Genomic DNA, 19285 nt, shown 5'->3' with positions numbered 1-19285 from the left:
TTATTACGTAAAAAACACAAATATGGCCGTACAGCGTATCGACTCTTCACGTTCGTTGTCATAAGAGCCCCCCAATGGCATAGTGGTATGTCTGCGGACTTACACACTACAAACCGGGTTTCGATACCTGTGATGAGCAGAGCACAGAGAGCCCATTGTGTAGCTTGGTGCTTAATACTAAACAAACAAACAAACAAATCATTTTCATCAGGACTGAGAAAACAACGAAAGTTAGGCACAGCATAAAATACCATATTTAAAGCATTTTGTAATTGCAAGAATAATAATAAAATTATTATTGTGTTTGCCTTTCGCGATTACAAAATGCCTTTCATCTCGTATTTTCTCTTGTTGTTTTTTTTTCTGAGTAATTTTTGTCATTATCTTATGCCTAATGATGATCTACGAAATGAGTTGAAGAACTGCTCGTAAGTTTGATACGACCAATTCAAAATATTGTTCAATTTTGATCCTTGATGATGACCGCAAAGTTACTGGTGAGTTTGATTTGACCATTACTAAGTGGCACATCAGCATGACTGTGGACTTACTACGCTACAAACCGGGTTTCAAGACTCGTGGTTGGCAGAACACAGGTAGTCAGTCCATTGTGTAGCTTTGTGCTCAACTTAAAAAAAAAAAAAAAAGCAATTTCGTGATGACAAGAAACCGATTTGAAGTAAAAAATATGTCTCAGGCCATCTTCAGGTTAACAAGGCTAAGAAGGTCGAAAAGATGTTCTCTGCTTTATTAGTAAAAGTATTAATACCCATACCAGCCGTTTTGAGACACAAACAAGCAACTTGATTTTACCAATTATTTACCCACTTACTTATAATTTTCAATCTCACCACCACCAACGGCAACAACGACGACAACAAAAATGGATAAATATATATGTAAAGATAATATGGTGGCCTTCGGAAACTAGTAGCTTAGTAGTACCCCCTATTACTTGGGTTACTTATTGGTAAGCTTGAGGATTTAAACTGATATTCAGAGATTTATCCCTGCTGTGGATATAACACACATACAATATTGTACAGCTTAGCTCTTAAAACACTTAAAAAGCTTAGTTTTGATACCCTATTATTCCACGTGTATAATTTCATTAATTGAAGGACTTGAATAGCTTGGCATGACCTGATGGTTAGGGTCCTTGGCTTACAATCTCACCCTGGGATGTTCGAATCCAACCATCGAATATTCTTGACCTTTCAACCGTGAAAGGTGTTATAATGTGATGATAAATTACATTATTCGACTAGAGAAGCTCAACATCTGGCGGTGGATGATGTTGGCTAGTTGCTTTCCTTGTAGTCTATCACTTTTAAAATAGGGATGGCTAGTGCAAATAGTCCTCGAGTAGCTGTGTGTGAAATTCAACAAAAGAAATAAGAAACTGAATTGACTCTGCCCTCTTGCGAATTTTTACAAAATATATAAAAGTGTAAAATAAATGGAAAAGACAAAACAAATTCATGGAAACCTAATATATTTTAATTAACGTGTATACAAGATTGTAGAGACTGTATAAAAATATAGAAACTATTATTCACTCCTGGACTACGTTTCGTTTATAGCAGTTCCTCCCCAGTGACACATCGGACTTACAACTCTAGATATTGGGTTTTGACATTCGTGGTGGACATAGCACAGACAATCTATTGTGTAGCTTTGTGCTTAACTTCAAACAACAATAACAAAATCCTTTATAGCGTCAAGTGATGCTAACTAAAGATATATATATGTATATTCAATGAATGTTTACTAAAGATATCATATCCATATAAAAAGCTTATACATTACTATTCTAGCAATGTGTTTAGGAGGGAAGCATCGTATCTATTCTGTACAATAACGGACAGTTCTTTGAATTGAATCGGAGAGGGGGTGTGTGTGAAACCTTCACCAGAACGAAACGGCAAGAACAGTTTGTTGGACTTTGAATAACCAATGTGATACTGATTAATCTTCACTAATCAAGTGGAAGAGTCACGTGTTCTAGAACGCGTTATGAATCTTCATTTCAATTTAAAACTTTATGAAGTTTCAACTGGATTAAGCAATTTTCTTTGCACTGTGTCTTGTAATGATAATATACTCCGACATTTTACGTAAAATGTATTTGTTTTAGAATAGAAATCACTCAGACCAGAAGTGTCGAGCGCCAATAATAACAGTGGTTAACTTGTCCGCATTGTGAATTCGAAGGTTCATGGTGTGCGGCCTCTTTTCAGAGAAAAAAACAACAATAAAACGAACAAACAAACAAAAACGCTCCCTGCTTCTTGGCACCATGTACTTGATGTAAAAGAGGAGATGATCGAATCACATTACTTGCTCTTATAAGAGTAACCCTAAAATTGACCGTGGATGCTGTTTACTAGCTGATCATAAGTTCAAAATTACGGGCAAAAATGCGCATATATCTCTTCTGTAGCTCTGTGGGAAATTTTTAAAACTAAAATACAAACAGAAAAGTCAAATATTAATAAGATACAGGTCGTATAACTTCTTTGTAACATGGCTTGAAATTATTTGAAAATACCACAAATCGGTATCAACATTTTGACTTTTCTCGCTAGTGCAATTATCATGTTCTTAGATGACAGAACTCTAACATAGCATGTTACGTTCCCAGCTGTTGACGCTAGAAGGAGTTTGAATATATTGTGGAATATCATTGTTACGTTACTTAGTTCTCAGTTGTTGACACTAGATGGAGTTTATATATGTTTTGGAATAAGAATTTTACACTTTTCTTGTCGACCTATACACAGAAGATACCTTGTTTTAAAATAATTGGTTTAAAAAAAAATAAATCCAGTACTTAAGGTAGATGGCTTAAGCCGACTTCTAACAGAACGTTAGAGGGTAAATACAGGAAGTGGGGGACTTAGTAATATCTTATCTGTAGTGGTATTGTTCTAATAGTTTTCCGACTCTTGAATTATATACGCTCATGTAGGCTCAACTTTGTGCATTTAATTATTTTACAGCTATTTAGAATACCCGTCTCCTGGACGGAAATTATGTAAATTCACGATTAATGAAAGGTCATATGTGATTGTACATAAAACTGCTAAACGCAAAATGTCAAACCACAAATTGGATGTATCTCTGCACAGACCCAACAAATCTTTATGATAAATTTGATTAATATTCATCAAAAAAGGGCAAAGTAGTGGTAAAAACGCAAAAATGCCAATAAAACCCGCAAAACTAAAAATGTTTGTGTATATTCCTATTGACCCAGTTAATCCCCACACTAAATTTTGTGAAGCTCCATCTATAGAGGGCGAAATGGTTATACGGACAGGCAACCTACAGCACTATCATACCTATATGGATTATCAGCCATTTATTATTTTAATTTATGTAACCCAATGACCTATCTGAATCATAAACTTATAAATAATATGTTATTGGTGGTTTTTGTAGCAACTACACGTCGTTAATGATTTGAATATTATACTTGTGTACTCGCCGTAACCCGCAAAACATTTGCAGTAATTTTCATGTTATCTGTTTTAATTTTTCTTATTCTATCATTTTCACGCACGCCACTTAAGCTACGCTTTCTTGCAGACACTATATGTCGGACTGATAAATCCTGGTCTGTTTGAAAAAGAAAAATTATACGGTCAGGTAAACAAAAAAATCAATGAATATCGGTTAAATAACAACTTGGTGTTTAATGAATGTGTGATTAAAGACATGATGTATATAAAAATAATCCAGGAAGATTAAAAAAACGAAAAAAATGGCCGTTATATTTTTAATTTATATTCCCCATGGTAAATATACGTTAAGTTAATCCTATCTGGTCGGCGGTAACTTTATGGACCTATAATGCAAAAATACGGTGTTCGATTCTTTGTGGTGAACAGAGCGCAGATAGCCTATTGTGTAGCTTTGCATTCAAACAAATAAATATTTTGAAGTTAGTTCAGTCTATTCACTATAATATTAAACTAACTCTTATTATTTTTGTATATTTTTGACGTATATGTTGGTTTTATTATTTCATATCCGAAATTCTTTTGGAATATAATTTTTTCCTCTGCGGAAATATAATTGACGAGCATCGACAGCATCACTCACTTGGATTGTTGTAGCGCCATCTGTTGTAACTACTGCACATTATCATAATAACTTATTTATTTTAGACCAATCTGCATTTGCAAGAAAATTTGCGGAAATCATTTTTCCCTTAAAATATTTATATTTTGAATGTTTAAAGTTTCGAAACCTGTATTATTGATTTTGTTTTAGTATTCCAACAAAAAATTCTAAATTACAGTGTTTAGAAAATACACACCCTTCATCAATCATATAATCGACCCTCGGTAACTCAGGCCTTTTAATATTAGAATCCGTGGCTCGATCTACACAGTACGTATACCTTGTTGGACGACTTTTCATTAAAACATAAAAATCCATTAAATTCAAATAGGTCTTAGTTGCATGGTAAGGTGAATTCTTAACTCATTAAATAATAGGGAGTAAACCTTCTAACATGTTGGTTGTTTCACAAAACTTGTATTTTAGCTTGAATTGTCAATTTCCTTCTTTTTTACTCGCTTTATCATAGAGAAAGATTGTTGCTTGAAATTATTTTTATAGTCCCAAATAGCTTGGTTTTGGCTTTTGCGCAAAGCAACACGAGAACTGTCTTCTCTGATCGTCCATAATTTAGCAGTGTAAGACTAGAAGGAAGACCAGCTGGTCATCAACACCCACCACTAACTATTGGGCTACTCTTTTACCAACGAATAGTGAGATTGAGCGTCACATTATAATGCCCCCACGGCTAAAAGGGCGAGCATGTTTGGTTTGACGGAGGTTTGAACCCGCGACCCTCAGATTGCGAGTCGAGTGCCTTAACCACCTGGCTTTGCCGGACACAGTACATTACTAGCAAACACATAAATAAACACATAAACAAATAGATGAATGGAGGGATAGAATGAATGGTCTTTGTTCTAACTTTATTTGTGTTAAAACACGTTTTCTTCAGCTAGAGACAAAGTAGAGCTTATTTTCATTGATATTTTAAAGTTAAATCAGTCTAGGTACCTTTACCTTAGTCTGACGTATAATCAAATACTTGCCTTTATCAGTGTATTACGGAGTTAAGTGGAAAGATATCTTAAATCAACACCTTAGAATGATCTATCTGTTCCAGCAGATATTGTGACATCCGGTAGGAAAACGAATTAATCTTGCTGGTACATTCTCCAAATACATAATTTATTACAACACGAACCTACACCATATCAGTTAGCGATATCCAAGTGTGCAATATCTACAAATCGTGGGCCTCAAAACCTCGTGTGTTTTTTTTCTCTGGTGTTAAGTACAATGGGCTCTCTGTGCTCTTTCAGTCGCGGGTATCGAAACCCGATTTCTAGTGTGTAAAGCTCTCAGACTTACTTCAAGCCACCTAGAGTACCGCGCTTGCTTCCAACAAGGAAGTTAAAGGCACACTTATTTCGCAATCACGGAGGTTGTCGCAAAATAAAAAGCACTGATATTACTATAGAGAGTGAGTAGAAGCTACGTGGATTTGGAAGTCAAAATATAAAATAACTGCAAGTAGACGGAGGAATCTGTGGATTGTTTAACATCCTCAAAGATTGGAAATTTTCTTCTTGAATATTACATTTTTATTATTATTGTTCATAACAAAAACGCTGAACATAGTTAACTTTACATTTGGTGTATTTATCTATTGGCTTCGTACCCAGTAATGTATGATATGCCGAAAGAGGATTACATATGTTAACCGGAAATGACGAAAATTGTCCATTGACAGTTAAATACATACGTATTTCTTGAAAAGTTATATAAGCTTACTGATATTTGAAACATACACAAGCAATTGATTACCAGTGCAACCACAGGATCTACGTCCTAGACCCATGAGTTCTTGCAATTAGACTGTTTACATGGCTATTGTTTGCATTAGTGTTGCAAGGCTTAAATTAGTATGTAAAGCTGCAAGGTACGGCTCGTCTTCCACAGTCTGAACTTTGGTTGTACGTAATTTTGAATATAAAACAAAAATAAATAAACAAATCACAAAATTAGACTCTGTATATCTCTCAAGTATTCCATGTCTTGCAGTGCTTAACAGTTCTGAAATAACCTATATTTATATTTTAACTTTCCTGCCTGTCTTATTGTAGATCTAATTTCTGTTACTCATTGTTTACAAGACAAGAAAAGTTAGATTATTACAATTCACGGCTCCCAGCGGCAGAGTGTTATGTCTGCAGACTCACAGCGCTAAAAACTGGGTTTCTGTACCAGTGGTGGGCAGAGCACAGATAACCCACTGTGTAGCTTTGTGTTTAATTCCGAAGAAACAAACCACAGAAAAATTCCCCATTGATACAGCGATACGTCTACGGAGTTAGAACACTAAAATCAGCCGTTCGATTCCCCTCGGTGGCCTCAGCAAATAGCTCGATGTGGCTTTGCTATAAGAAAAACACACACACACCAAAGGGAAAAGTATAAGGTACATGAATTAACAAAACATCCACGAATAAAATAAATTATCAAGTACCAAGTTTATTTAATACAATTCCAAAAATTTAATGTGTTAAAACATATGTTAATGTTTAAAAAAATTGATAAAAAAGACTGACTAGTAACATAAAAATGATGTATAATTAAAGATATTCAAACCTAATATGTATTATACTGTAACTTATTGTGTTTTATAAACATTATGTCATCAAGTTCAATTTAATTTAATTATAAATAATATCCTTCCTGAGAATAAACTTCAAGCTTCGTGGGATGTTATTTGAATGTGTTACATTGTATTAATAAGAATATTATTATTATAAACATTTGTTGCCTGAGGCCATCAGTTAAAAGAGGTCGTTCCTGTCAACTAAGAATATGTTGAATTTGTTACAAGTATTTCACAAATAGATAACACAATGCTTCTGCAGATTTTGTAGCCCAAAATTACCAACAAAACTAGTCACATTTTTCTCATCTTAACCAAAGCTTCATATAAACAGAATCAATCTGCTCGAAGTATAAGTCATCATTCTCTGTTACTACAGTGTTTTATCTCGAAGTTTGTCTGCTCGAGGTATAAGTCATTATTCCCTATTACTACAGTGTTTTATCTTAAAGTTTGTCTGCTCGAGGTATAAGTCATCATTCTCTGTTACTACAGTGTTTTATCTCGAAGTTTGTCTGCTCGAGGTATAAGTCATTATTCCCTATTACTACAGTGTTTTATCTTAAAGTTTGTCTGCTCGAGGTATAAGTCATCATTCTCTGTTACCACAGTGTTTTATCTCGAAGTTTGTCTGCTCGAGGTATAAGTCATTATTCCCTATTACTACAGTGTTTTATCTTAAAGTTTGTCTGCTCGAGGTATAAGTCATCATTCTCTGTTACCAGAGTGTTTTATCTTGAAGTTTGACTGCTCGAGGAATAATAGTCATTATTCCCTATTACTACAGTGTTTTATCTTAAAGTTTGTCTGCTCGAGGTATAAGTCATCATTCCCTATTACCAGAGTGTTTTATCTTAAAGTTTGTCATCGGTGGTCGGAAATGAAAGTCAGAGAAAAAAAGTCACAAACTTTTAATACTCAAACACAATGTAAAGGAACAGAACAAAAACGTTTTAAGTTAGTTGTAGCATGATACGTGATATGTAACATTGTATGAAAAGTACATGACGTACACACACTAATAACACTACTTACATAACTGTCTCCTAACAAAGGGTTTATCTGAAAGTTTGTCTACAGTGAGCAGACTTCGCAAGTTACAGTCATGGATAATTTGTTAAGTTTAGATAATTGTGTTTTTCATAAACGTTAAATTTAGTCAAACAAATAACCGAGAGTCTTGTTACAAGTAGCCCCAAAAGGGATTTCCCGCTGGAAAATCTGGTAATCTGATTTTGTCAAGTGGTCAGCCATGGATGACCCTTGAGGTATTTGGAGTTAGTTTCTTTACTGTTTTAAGTGGGACTTGTAGACATCGTATACAGGAATAGATGAAAAGAAAAATTGTCCACAGTTTGACTGTGCCATTTCTACGTAAATATAGCGTTAAGTAATCTCTGCATAATAATTTCAACGGGGAAATCCCAAATACTCATTGTGTATTTGAATAAGTATATGTGTAGGATTTGTACACAGTGATAAGAGGCTATAGGTATTTAAAGGAATGCTACAAAACAGGTAATATAACTAAGTATTCGCATATAAAGGCGGTACAATTATTTATTTTACTTTGCATGAGTAAGCCTTAACATGCGGGTGTTGCCGATTGATTCAATATATACAGCCTACAGGTGTCGCTCTCTTCATGAGCACTGAATTAGCTTTACATTCGTATAAAACGTGTTTAAGTCAAGGAGATTTTCAAACGTCCTCTAGCAAAAATCTCGCTTATCTTAACCTCAAAAATGAGACATATCCAGGTTGTCTCTTGTAAAACCTGTTGGCAGTAGTGAACTTAAAAATTTGAGTATACATATAAATAGCTTTGAAAAAAATTTAAATCACGTTTCTGAAGACTTATGACCAAAACGTAACTACATTGAAGCTTTTATTTCATTTTAGACATTTTTGCTTTTTGTCATAGAACATAAACTCGGCAAGGAAATTAATCCTAGAATTTTATCATAATTCCCCAAGCTCATTGCAGACCTCTGTGGAGGGGTATCGCATATTGTTAGAATATCAGTAATACACTCAGTATATACATAATAGATATAGTTTCCTGTAAAATCAGTTACGAACTTTTAGTTATACTGTGGAGATTCAACTATCATTACATTTCCTTTTATACACATAAAATATGTTTGTTATTGGGTGATAATTTAAATATACGCGAACTTTGACAATTTGTGTCTTCCATAAAAGATTGCTTAGAGCGTTTCACAGAGCTACTCAAGAACTCTCTGCGTAGAGCTATCCTTAACCTTGAAATGCTAAACTAAAGCTAGGGAAGGAAACTAGTCAAAGGCTTCCAAAACCAACTCTTAGGCAACTATTTTATGACTGAATAGTGGGATTTGATCTCCAGTCTTATAGTACACTTGCAGCCCCAAAGCATTGAGCAGTTTGCATATGATTTGTTAACCCTTCAGCTACGCCCAGCCACTTTCAGTTGTTTTTTTTAAAATAAAGTTTTATCGGAAATTCTTCTTCACTATTTGCATTTCCATTGTACTAGAAAAGAACCGGATTTGGTGTTTCACATAAAGAATGCTTTAATAATTCAATAGGGCCGTTAACCCTAAAACTGAGAGTTAATTTTAAAGTATTAGTAGATGTTTCGGCTTCAGTCAAAGAAGAGAAAGCGCTAAACGTGTCTCTCGACGATAACTAGTATTAAAGCTTTTGAACAACATAACTTTGGTGTTCATCTCTTGCGGAGACATGTTCATTTGAATACTTTCTTTTTTCCGTTTCTGTGAAAATTTTAATGAAATTCCATTGCTTTATCACAAAAAAATTTACTTATAGAAGGCTTGTTTCCTGCGCTAAACTAGTCAAAATACAGTGGAAGAATATATGATAGCCATATATACAGTTGCAAATGCAAAGTTAGAATATGTGATATTTGTATAAAGTCCAAACAATATGGTGGAACCACTGAAAAACAGAAGGAATAGTGAGAATCAGATACTTTCTTGTTATCATTGTAGCCACTTTCACTGTCTTAAATCGTTTAGTGATTGATAAACTTAGATATTATTGATCATATCTCAACGAGTGAAATTTACCAAAAATAGTTGAAAGAACATTTATTGTTGTTTTCTACTTAGTGCGCAGAGGTCGTAGATGTCACAAATATGTAAATAATTCTTACAGTCCAAATCAGAGCCAAAATGGAATCGTTCTGAGAAAAGTAGCTTTGCTTTAGAAATACTTTAATCAATAAAAACTATCAATTTAATTGCATTTTTTCGAATCGAGAAATCGAACTCTAAACTTATGCAAAGTTTTATATGAGAAACTGGTCTAGAAGGTTTTCTATTGTTCAAAATTGCTGCCTAGACACTGACATTCCTCAGTTATTCATTTCTGTTAAGTATAAAGACTAACTTATGAACATCTTATTGTTTTTTGAAGTTATTTTTAAATTTTCTATCACAGTGTAAGTTTTTAAATTAAACAATTACAGAAGCAACTGTTTTATCTAGGGTTGTCCCAAATTAAAATTTTCGAGCCCTTAAGTTCTCTTTTCTGGAAACTTTTATGATATTTTTAAGAAGGAAAACTTTTCGCTAAGCCTGTAATGTAAGAAGAAGAAAAAAAAAACATTGACTTTAGGCTAAACATTTTCCTAAAACGCGAGATCCGGGAAAGTTAATCTTACAGTTCACAAACGATGCTTACTTGTCCATGACCTTGCCGCCTTAGTAACAGCAAGGCAGCTTCCCCTTCATTAGCAATGAGTGAAACCTGAAAATGCTCTAAACCTTTCTGCGTGCAGGAAATAATAGGTAAAATATAGAGACTGGTGTCAAACTCTTGTCTGGAATGCAGCTTGGCCGGTCTGAAACAGGTATGACCTATTTTTCTTTTCGCACGTTTTCCAAGCCGGTGGCGAGTAAGTACTAAGTGCCCACAAGTGTCCACCTGTATGAACTGTCTTTTTCCGGTGACATCGTAACAGAAAAGCAACAAACTAAAACCTTCTGTTTCGTTTCCAACACCCTAAAGGATTACTTTCTAATGATGGAAATGATCACGTGCAAGGTGTATAGCCGAAACGTTTAGCAAATAAAAATACAATTTGAAGGACTATCTTGATATCATAGTTGTTTCGTTTATTCACTCTAAAAGATAATTAAAACCTATTTTGGTATGGTTTTTAAATCCTTTTGTACGTGCAGTTTTTATTTGTGTTTTACTAGGAAGAAGGAGGGATGAATCACGATTTATCCATTTTCTTTGTGTATTTATTTTGTTTTCAGTGCAAAGCTATGCGATGGGCTATTTGTGCTTTGTACCCGCTGGGAACTGAACTTCGGATTTTAGCGTTGTAAATTTACGAGCTTATCGCTGATCCGTCGTTATTTCATGATAAATTAATATTAGTTTCTGGTATCGTATTAAACATGACTTGCATTGTACAACTACGCATTGTGTACACCATATTTAAGGTTATCGGTTATTTTTATCTAATATATTTTAAAGTGAATATTAATTTTAAATTTTACGTTGGCGTCTAATTTCCATATCATTCACCAATTTTTGGTCATCACCATTGGTCAATCACATTTCTGTCAAGCCTACACATTTCATGTATTTTTTAGCATTGGCATTAATGTGAATTCTTACAAAGCTAAAAATTTAATTAGGCATAATTTCTTATAAATAGTGTATTTAAAATCGATATGTGTAACATAACATAATTCTTAAATTCATAACAAACAAAATGCGAGCAGTACACTGTGAAAAGACTCTAGAAGGAAAAAAAAAGAATACATTTGAGATGAAACCACTCATTGGGCGTTTCCTGTGACATGTTTGTAATTAAATGCTATTATTTTGATCAAACAGTGTTAAAGGGTTTATCGAAGCAATTTATTTTAATAATATACCATATAAAGTAAAGTGGTTAGACCTTCACACAAGCGTGGTCTCTTATATCAATTCACTTTTTTTTTTTTTCTGATCGCAAAGTTTTCAGACGTGGATGTGATAACTTTAAGATGTTCTGAAAAGGTTCATGTTGTTTCATACTCGTGGTCATACTGTTTTTGAGTACGTACAGCAGATGGCTTTGTTCTCGAATATTTGTTTTGAACTATAAGAATTATAAGCTTTGTCAAATATAAATCGAGTTTTCATGATTTCATGGGTATATGATATCCATATACAACACAAAAGGACATCAGTTAACTTTACCAGTTTAAACACATAATATCCTTTACCAATTTAAACACATAATGTCCTTTACCAATTTACACACATAATGTCCTTTACCAATTTAAACACATAATGTCCTTTACCAGTTTAAACACATAATATCTTTTACCACATAATATCCTTACCAGTTTAAACACATAATATCCTTTACCAGTTTAAACACATAATGTCCTTTACCAATTTACATGTCCTTTACCAGTTTAAACACATAATATCTTTTACCAGTTTAAACACATAATATCCTTTACCAGTTTAAACACATAATATCCTTTACCAGTTTAAACACATAATATCCTTTACCAGTTTAAACACATAATATCCTTTACCAATGTACAGTTCAAACATTGGTTGATATTGATCATTTTTGTCTTTAATACTTTTTTATCATTGTACATTGGGCAATTCCGCTTGATTTTGAAAAAACAATTTTTTGATATAAACGAAATTTACAACGCTAAAATCAAAGGTTCAATTTTCCTCGGCGGACACAGCAGATAAGCAAACGTGACTTTGCTCTAAGAAAAACATATTCCTTCTGGTATAAAACATTTATCGGGCCCCGGTAGAACATCGTTAAAAATTATGAATTTATAACGCCTAAATTCGGAATCGATTCACCGCAGTGAACACAGCAGATAACCTAGTGTGGCTTTGCTTTAGAACAAACAAAGAAAACATTTATTGATATGAATAAAACTCGTAATTAACCAACGTAAATAAATAATTCTATCCGCTATTTGTTTATAGTTTTAGCTGGGTTTTTTTCGAGAAAAAATTACCTGACTATAAAGAATGATTTCAGGTAGACAGTTTCAATAATGTATTGAAAATCGGTTAAGGAAAAAAGAAGCTACATTTATTGAAAACTATGTTTTTAATCATCCTATGTTATTTTAACTCTCCAGCAAAAAAAACAAAAACGAAAAACAATAATGACTTGAGAACTGTATTTGAATTGTTGCTTAATCCTAGAGTTCAAGTTTTCGATGTATCCCCCTTCAATGGTTGCTGCGGCTAGTGTTGGGGCAGCTGTGCAAGGACTACACAGACTCAATGGTGAATTGTGGGCGTCATCCGGAGAACTGCTGACGAGGCTTCATCTCATCACAGGCATCGAAATTGTAAGAAAGCAATTATGAAGTGTAGTAGTGTAATTAGTAGTGTAATAATTATCAAACAATTGATAAAACAAATTTGAATTACGGCATAGGAGAAAGATTTTAATGCTTAACTTGTAAGCACTGTGAACATAATTTTAAAAATTAAAGAATCTGTGATACTTTACTGAAACATGTGATTTGTAATTATTGCTGTATATTATATGTTACAGAAAATAAAACTTGCCAGAGACGGCCTTGCAAGGTCAGGTTGTTAGGGTGCTCGACTCGTAATCTAAGGGTTACGGATTCGATTCCCCGTCACACCAAACATACTCGCCCTTTCAGCAGTGGAGGTGTTATAATGTGTATGGTCAATCCAACTATTCGTTGGTAAAAGAGTTGCCCAGGAGTTGGCGGTGGGTGATGACGACACACTGTTTTCCATCTTGTCTCCAGGAAACATTATAAAAAAATAACAGTCACTAACTTGAAAGAGCTGGAAAAAGTCTTTGTGGCGGCGGGTGCTGTTGACTGGCTTCCTTTCTTTCGGATTAGTAGTTTCAAATTAGGGACAACTATACCTGAGCTCTGGAGATCTCTATCCTGCACATAAGGTGCCGTTCAGACTTAAAATACCAATACTTTATCAGGTGTTTTATAAACCTTATGAAACTTTAAACTTTTGCCTTGAATAAAACATCAAGACTTGTGAAAATTATTACGGAATTCATTACTTACTCAATCGAGTATTTCTCAAATGGAGATAAAACTTCAATGCGTTTACCATGGAGATGTAAGATGTATATAAATATTCAAAATACTTTAAACGACAAATATACATTATATACTTTTATGGGTTTTCAAGCTTTTCAATTTCTGCTGAAAATTTTTTAAAAATCGCGGACCAATAATACTGGTTTTAAAGGACAAAGTCATAACAGAGTGGCGTCAAAAAAGTAAACCAAGTTCAAACGTATATCTAAATTGACGAAGCTTTAATTTATTTATTTTTCTTGATTGGAGGATATTCTAAGTCCCTTAGTTTTTATTTCAATTTTATATTGATAAAAAACTTTGAACTGACAACGGTTTTCAAACTGTGTTTATTTTACTTATATTCTAAATTTGTTCTGAAAAAAATTATGGATACAAATATTGTGTAACTCGTTGAACTTTTCTTTTTTCAAGGGACTACTTTCAAATAATTATTTGTATGTGTAGATTATCAAAGACTTCTTTTATCACCATAAGCTCCAGAAGGAGTGGTCAAATCCTGAGATTGAAGACAGAGTTGTATATGAAGGGCAAAAATGGGATGTAGCACGGGGGTTTCTTTTGTGGATCAAAGTCGAAACTATTTATTCGTGCATCACGTCTTAGTAGTAATTGTTTCCCATTGACCCTTTCTTCTGTATCTGTTTTCGCCACACTTAGTCATTGAGGTCTCACGTTTTTTAACCCTAAGTCAAAGTCACATAAAAGGAACCATGTATAGGCGTGATCACACGTTCCATCCTTCGTGCACTCTCGTCATCACATTGTTGATATAAAAGATGGAAAATAGAGGTTTAACTCTACCCTGCCCCCCTTTGATGGTCAATCGTTCTAGCACTTCAACATCACATGTCCTCTTCAGCTTCTCTTCCACACACATGCAGGTTCAAACGACCTTCCGAATAAACGCGTACGTGTTCAAACGACCTTCCTAAACCTCTGTAGTTAGTTAACTGAAGAATAGTTAAACCATTTTGGCAGGTTGTTACTGTTTTTGTTGCTTACTTTAATACCTCTGGAGAAATTCTCGTCGACGAGTTATTATTATTTTTGTTTAAGAACATGTACTAACTAACCTGTCTCGTGGATTTTCAAATAAGATGTTGTCATCATCTTGCTGGCCTTGGATCTTTACAAATACCTATCGAATATTGACCCTGTCGTTTACCGCTATAGTCACATGGTGTGAGCTTGTTCAACAGGTTTATTAGAACGAGATCAAGCCATTATTATGTTTTCTATCTCTCTACACCTATTTCTTCTGCAAGTAGAGTTTTTCTCTTATTGGTCTAACTTTCACAAAAGGAAACCAAGAAACCCCTATATTATTATAGTTTTTATCAAAGCACAAGATTTCGGTCGTTTACAAGTAAATGATCAGTTCTTCGCAGAAAACAGCAGACACTGTTATAATAACCTCGACCTTTCTTTGCATAGTTGGAACCAACTCAATTTAAAGGTTAAAGACAATATATTTACTGTTGGTCACAAGCCTAAGTTAAAACTTTCCAAGTGAGGTTAGCTTTAATATTTCCAAGTCATTAACTTTTTTATTATAGTGGCCCGTCGTTTCGTGGACGGATTTTATTCGTGTTACTTTTCAAGTTATGTTCGCCTCCAAGTGGCACAGTGGTACGTCCGCGAACTTACACCGCTAAAATTGGGTTTTGATACCCGTGGAGGGCAGAGCACAGATAGCCCATTGTATAGTTTTGTGCCTTATTCCAGTCAGTCAATCATATCGTGTTCTCTTTTAAGGTGTTTCATCAATCCGAGTGAACTAATGTTAGCGCCTAGCAACAACTGTGTTTTGTTTTTGTGTCGTCAGTTTTTTTGTTAGTAATGAACTCTGTGAACTGTCGGTGGCTCCGCGGAGATTTTATTGTAGACATCTCCGTAAAAAGGAAGTGCAAGGATACAGGGGCTTATCCTTTTATCCTAAAGGAAGTGTTAAATTATGTCTTCTTCCACATTCCTTTTTTTTCTTTCTTTTTTTAAGACTTATTTCACCTTTTTTCACCCCTTCGCCATAGCGTTGGAATTTTTTGTAGAAAATTATCTTTTTAATTACTTCTATGATCAATCATTACTAAATTCGTATATGAAAATATGATTAAACAAATAGACAGTTTAATGTAAAAAGGACTTATAATTCATATTTATAATTGAAATAAAATATTTATCACAAAGTCTTTATTTGTTAATATTTCGAGGTTGTTGCGCTCTATTCATGACTTTTTTTTTCAGGACTGTCTACGTCACTGTTCAGAACAGATTGAAGAGATGATTGCTGCAGATATATCTTCTACACAAGCGCCATCTATAGTGTCTCTTAATGGAAATGGGAGTAACAATGACAAGATGGCGGACAGTAGTGGATTAAAGCCAGCAGACAATAAACCAGAAACACCAACTGACGTTCAGGATGTTCATTTTTAGTCAACTCGTTTATTTCGTCATATAACTATTAAATGCAAGGAATTGTCAATGCTGAAAAAGTCACAACTTAGACACCTATGGTGCTGCCATCTGTACTAACAATGCTGTACCTATGTTGCTAGTCACAAGAGCTTGAGTTGAAAGGGACGTTTTTAACCACTTAGCTTTCAAGAAAAGAAAAAAAAAAAAACGAAGAAAAACCTGAAATTACATATTAGGAATTTCTATATTTCCTCTTTCAAATCAGTATAGTTAACGTGGGGCTTTAATGTTTTTATACACTTAAATTTTAGCATCTTATCTAAGAACTAAATTTTTCTGTATATGTCTCTCTTTTGTACAGTTGAGCATCTACAGCGTACGATTGAATTTCTGCAGGACCGACTTTTGCATAATTATTTGCCCATTCTTCAGCTAGTAACGGGTACAGCTGTTGTTATTTTGAAACAAAGGTATTTTAATCGAACTAGTGTATATTAATGTGATTAACATTAGAAGAAGAGTTGGACGTTGAGATAAAAAAATAGAAGTGGAAGTTAATGATAGGAATAACTATGGGTACATTCTTAATGCGTATTAAAGAATTACGACGCATCCAGAGACTTCCAACTGGTTAACCTTTGATGATGTGTGATATTTTGATTTGTACCGGGCGCTTTCGTAAGGACATAGAGCTGTACTTAATTCCAAAATTGGTTCTATACGGTGTTTATAAAAGTGTTTGATTGTGATTTGAAACTAATGGTGGCCATAATAAGAATTATTGTAGTAAATTACGAACTTATTTTACCGATTTTGCAACCATTTAGTGACGAAGGCTACTGTGGGATCGTTAGAGTCCTCCTACAGGAAGAAAATGAAGTTATCATATGATTGAAAGCTTCGTGTTCTATCGTCATATTTTGAATGCAATTAACGAAACGTGATTTCGAAAGCACGACAGTGTATTTGAATATCCAAACAAAATGTCATTATTTGTTTCTTTGCAAAGTATGTTAACATGGTTACGGTAGACACCACTGAGTTGTTTTTATTTGTTTTTTTAGGGTGTTAATTTAGTCAAAATAACAATAGTCAATATATTTCAGTAGGTACTATTTTTTTGCTGACGTATAACATGCCTTCCAATTGTCAAAGAACCTTTGAACGTAACGAATTGTTTTCAAAGTTCTCCGAAATATCAGCGCATTAATATGATTGGAAATCATATGTATTAAAGAGTTATCATTCTAGTCTTTATACAAGTTTACTTTATTGAGAGTTGTTTGAAACAAACTTCTCGCCGTCTGTGCAAAATTGCTATTTTCAGCTACAAGACGATCTTTATGAGGGTACATATATTTATATAACGTTTTATAGCATTAACTTCCTCTCACTTGCGCAACCACGTGACTTAACAATTCTTTTCTGTTCACACACATATATTATAAAAATCGAGTTAAGAACAGATTTCCTTTTGTTTTCACACTACTCGCAATTTGACCATTGTGGTTCAAAACGAGAGGTTCATAAAATATCATTTCAGATCTGTATTTTGTATCTCATAGGTCGTTGCCTAGGAAGCTTTTCGTTCAATACCAGAACTCATCAGATGAGATAGTCGACGAGGGGCAAGAGACTGAATGAAACGTTATTTATATATCATATCACATATATTTAAATACCAAACAGTTTAGAAATAGTTTGGACAAGGCCACAATTTGCTATTTCACTCATAAAACAGAAGGTGTCGCTCTTAATAGCATAAGGTTGAATTGAAATTAATTTACTTTAATAGATGAGTAAAATTATTTGAAAAACAACAATGAAAACCTCAGGTAATTCATGAAAGAATGAAATCTGTCTTAGTTGAATAATTACTTTCAAAACAAACACATTTTTCAAGATTAGTAATCACAGTAATTGTTATTTCTTTTGCTTATCCTTTCTTGTTTTTTCGCTCCACTGATTCAGGGAAGCAGAGTATAACATAGCGCGACGGTTGTGTAAGGGCATACGCGATACCTTAACCTCAGTATGCATATACAGCTCTCAGGAATAGTTACTATAAAAATATCTGGTGTAACATATTATCTGTTTATTATTATACACGCCTCCCACATGAGTTTTTTTTTTTTTTTTCCAAATGCCCTATTTATTTTATTTACATCTCTCACTTTAAAACTAGCACAATTCAGTACTTAATCTAGCTATATTTCACTGTCCCCACTCTTCTAGCCTGGATATGTGAGAAGAGAACAACGATTGTCTGAGCTTAATTCTTGATTGGCAGACCTTTATCAGACTTATTTAGTATGGTTAGGCTGTTCGTGGTAACTCGTAATTATCACTCCAATGTTTTAAAGTTTAGCTTTCAGTTTTAATTTTGTTTGTGTTGTAGTTTTGTTTTTATTATTACTGTTATTACTTTATGCTGAATAAATGTTGCTTTTAATTTAAAAAAAAAACGTGTTTAATTTTTTGTTGCATGTCTGTAACCTAGTAAATTATATGTTTGTGAGTAATTTTAATCGCGCTCTTTATATAAGACTGAATATTGTTAATTTTGAAGTGTTATTTCAAAATTCGATTCAGTACAACGCAAGAAATGGCAGTTCGATTCTCCTCGAGGGATGCGGCAGATAGCCAGATATTACTTTTCCCTAAAATAAACAAACAAACACATACTTAGTCAATAAATATAGGTTATTCTATATTTTCATCACTCGAGTCGATTCTTAAGGATAAGGTAATGATCCCGTTAGCTCTCATTCAAAGTTTATTTAGAACAAAAGACCTATCTTCAGATGATAATACAATTTTTTTATTACACTGCTGTGTTGACGTACATTCTTACAATAACATGCAGAGGATTTAGTATGGTATTATAAAAATTATCTTGAATGTGTAAATCAGCAAATCACGTGATAACCACGATTGATATGAAGTCGCGATGGAAAGAAATGCATCAGAACTACATTTTGACAGTGGAATTCTTAGGTAATGTGAATTTGAGTTTTTGTGTTTTTTGCAGCAAAGCCACATCGGATTATCTGCT

General features: G+C 33.8%; 1 pseudogene across 1 annotated transcript in view; it reads left to right on the top strand.

Annotated features, from left to right (window-relative positions):
* LOC143243930 (G1/S-specific cyclin-D2-like) overlaps positions 1-18695 on the top strand; it is a 54371-nt pseudogene extending 35676 nt beyond the window's left edge. Inside the window, 2 exon segments of the transcript XR_013024816.1 lie at positions 12908-13056; positions 16057-18695. The product of XR_013024816.1 is annotated as a G1/S-specific cyclin-D2-like (transcript).
* The last annotated feature ends 590 nt before the right edge of the window (positions 18696-19285 follow it).

The sequence above is a fragment of the Tachypleus tridentatus genome, chromosome 2, assembly GCF_004210375.1.
Source record: "Tachypleus tridentatus isolate NWPU-2018 chromosome 2, ASM421037v1, whole genome shotgun sequence".
NCBI lineage: Eukaryota > Metazoa > Arthropoda > Merostomata > Xiphosura > Limulidae > Tachypleus > Tachypleus tridentatus.
This window is presented reverse-complemented; position numbering and strand designations above follow the sequence as displayed.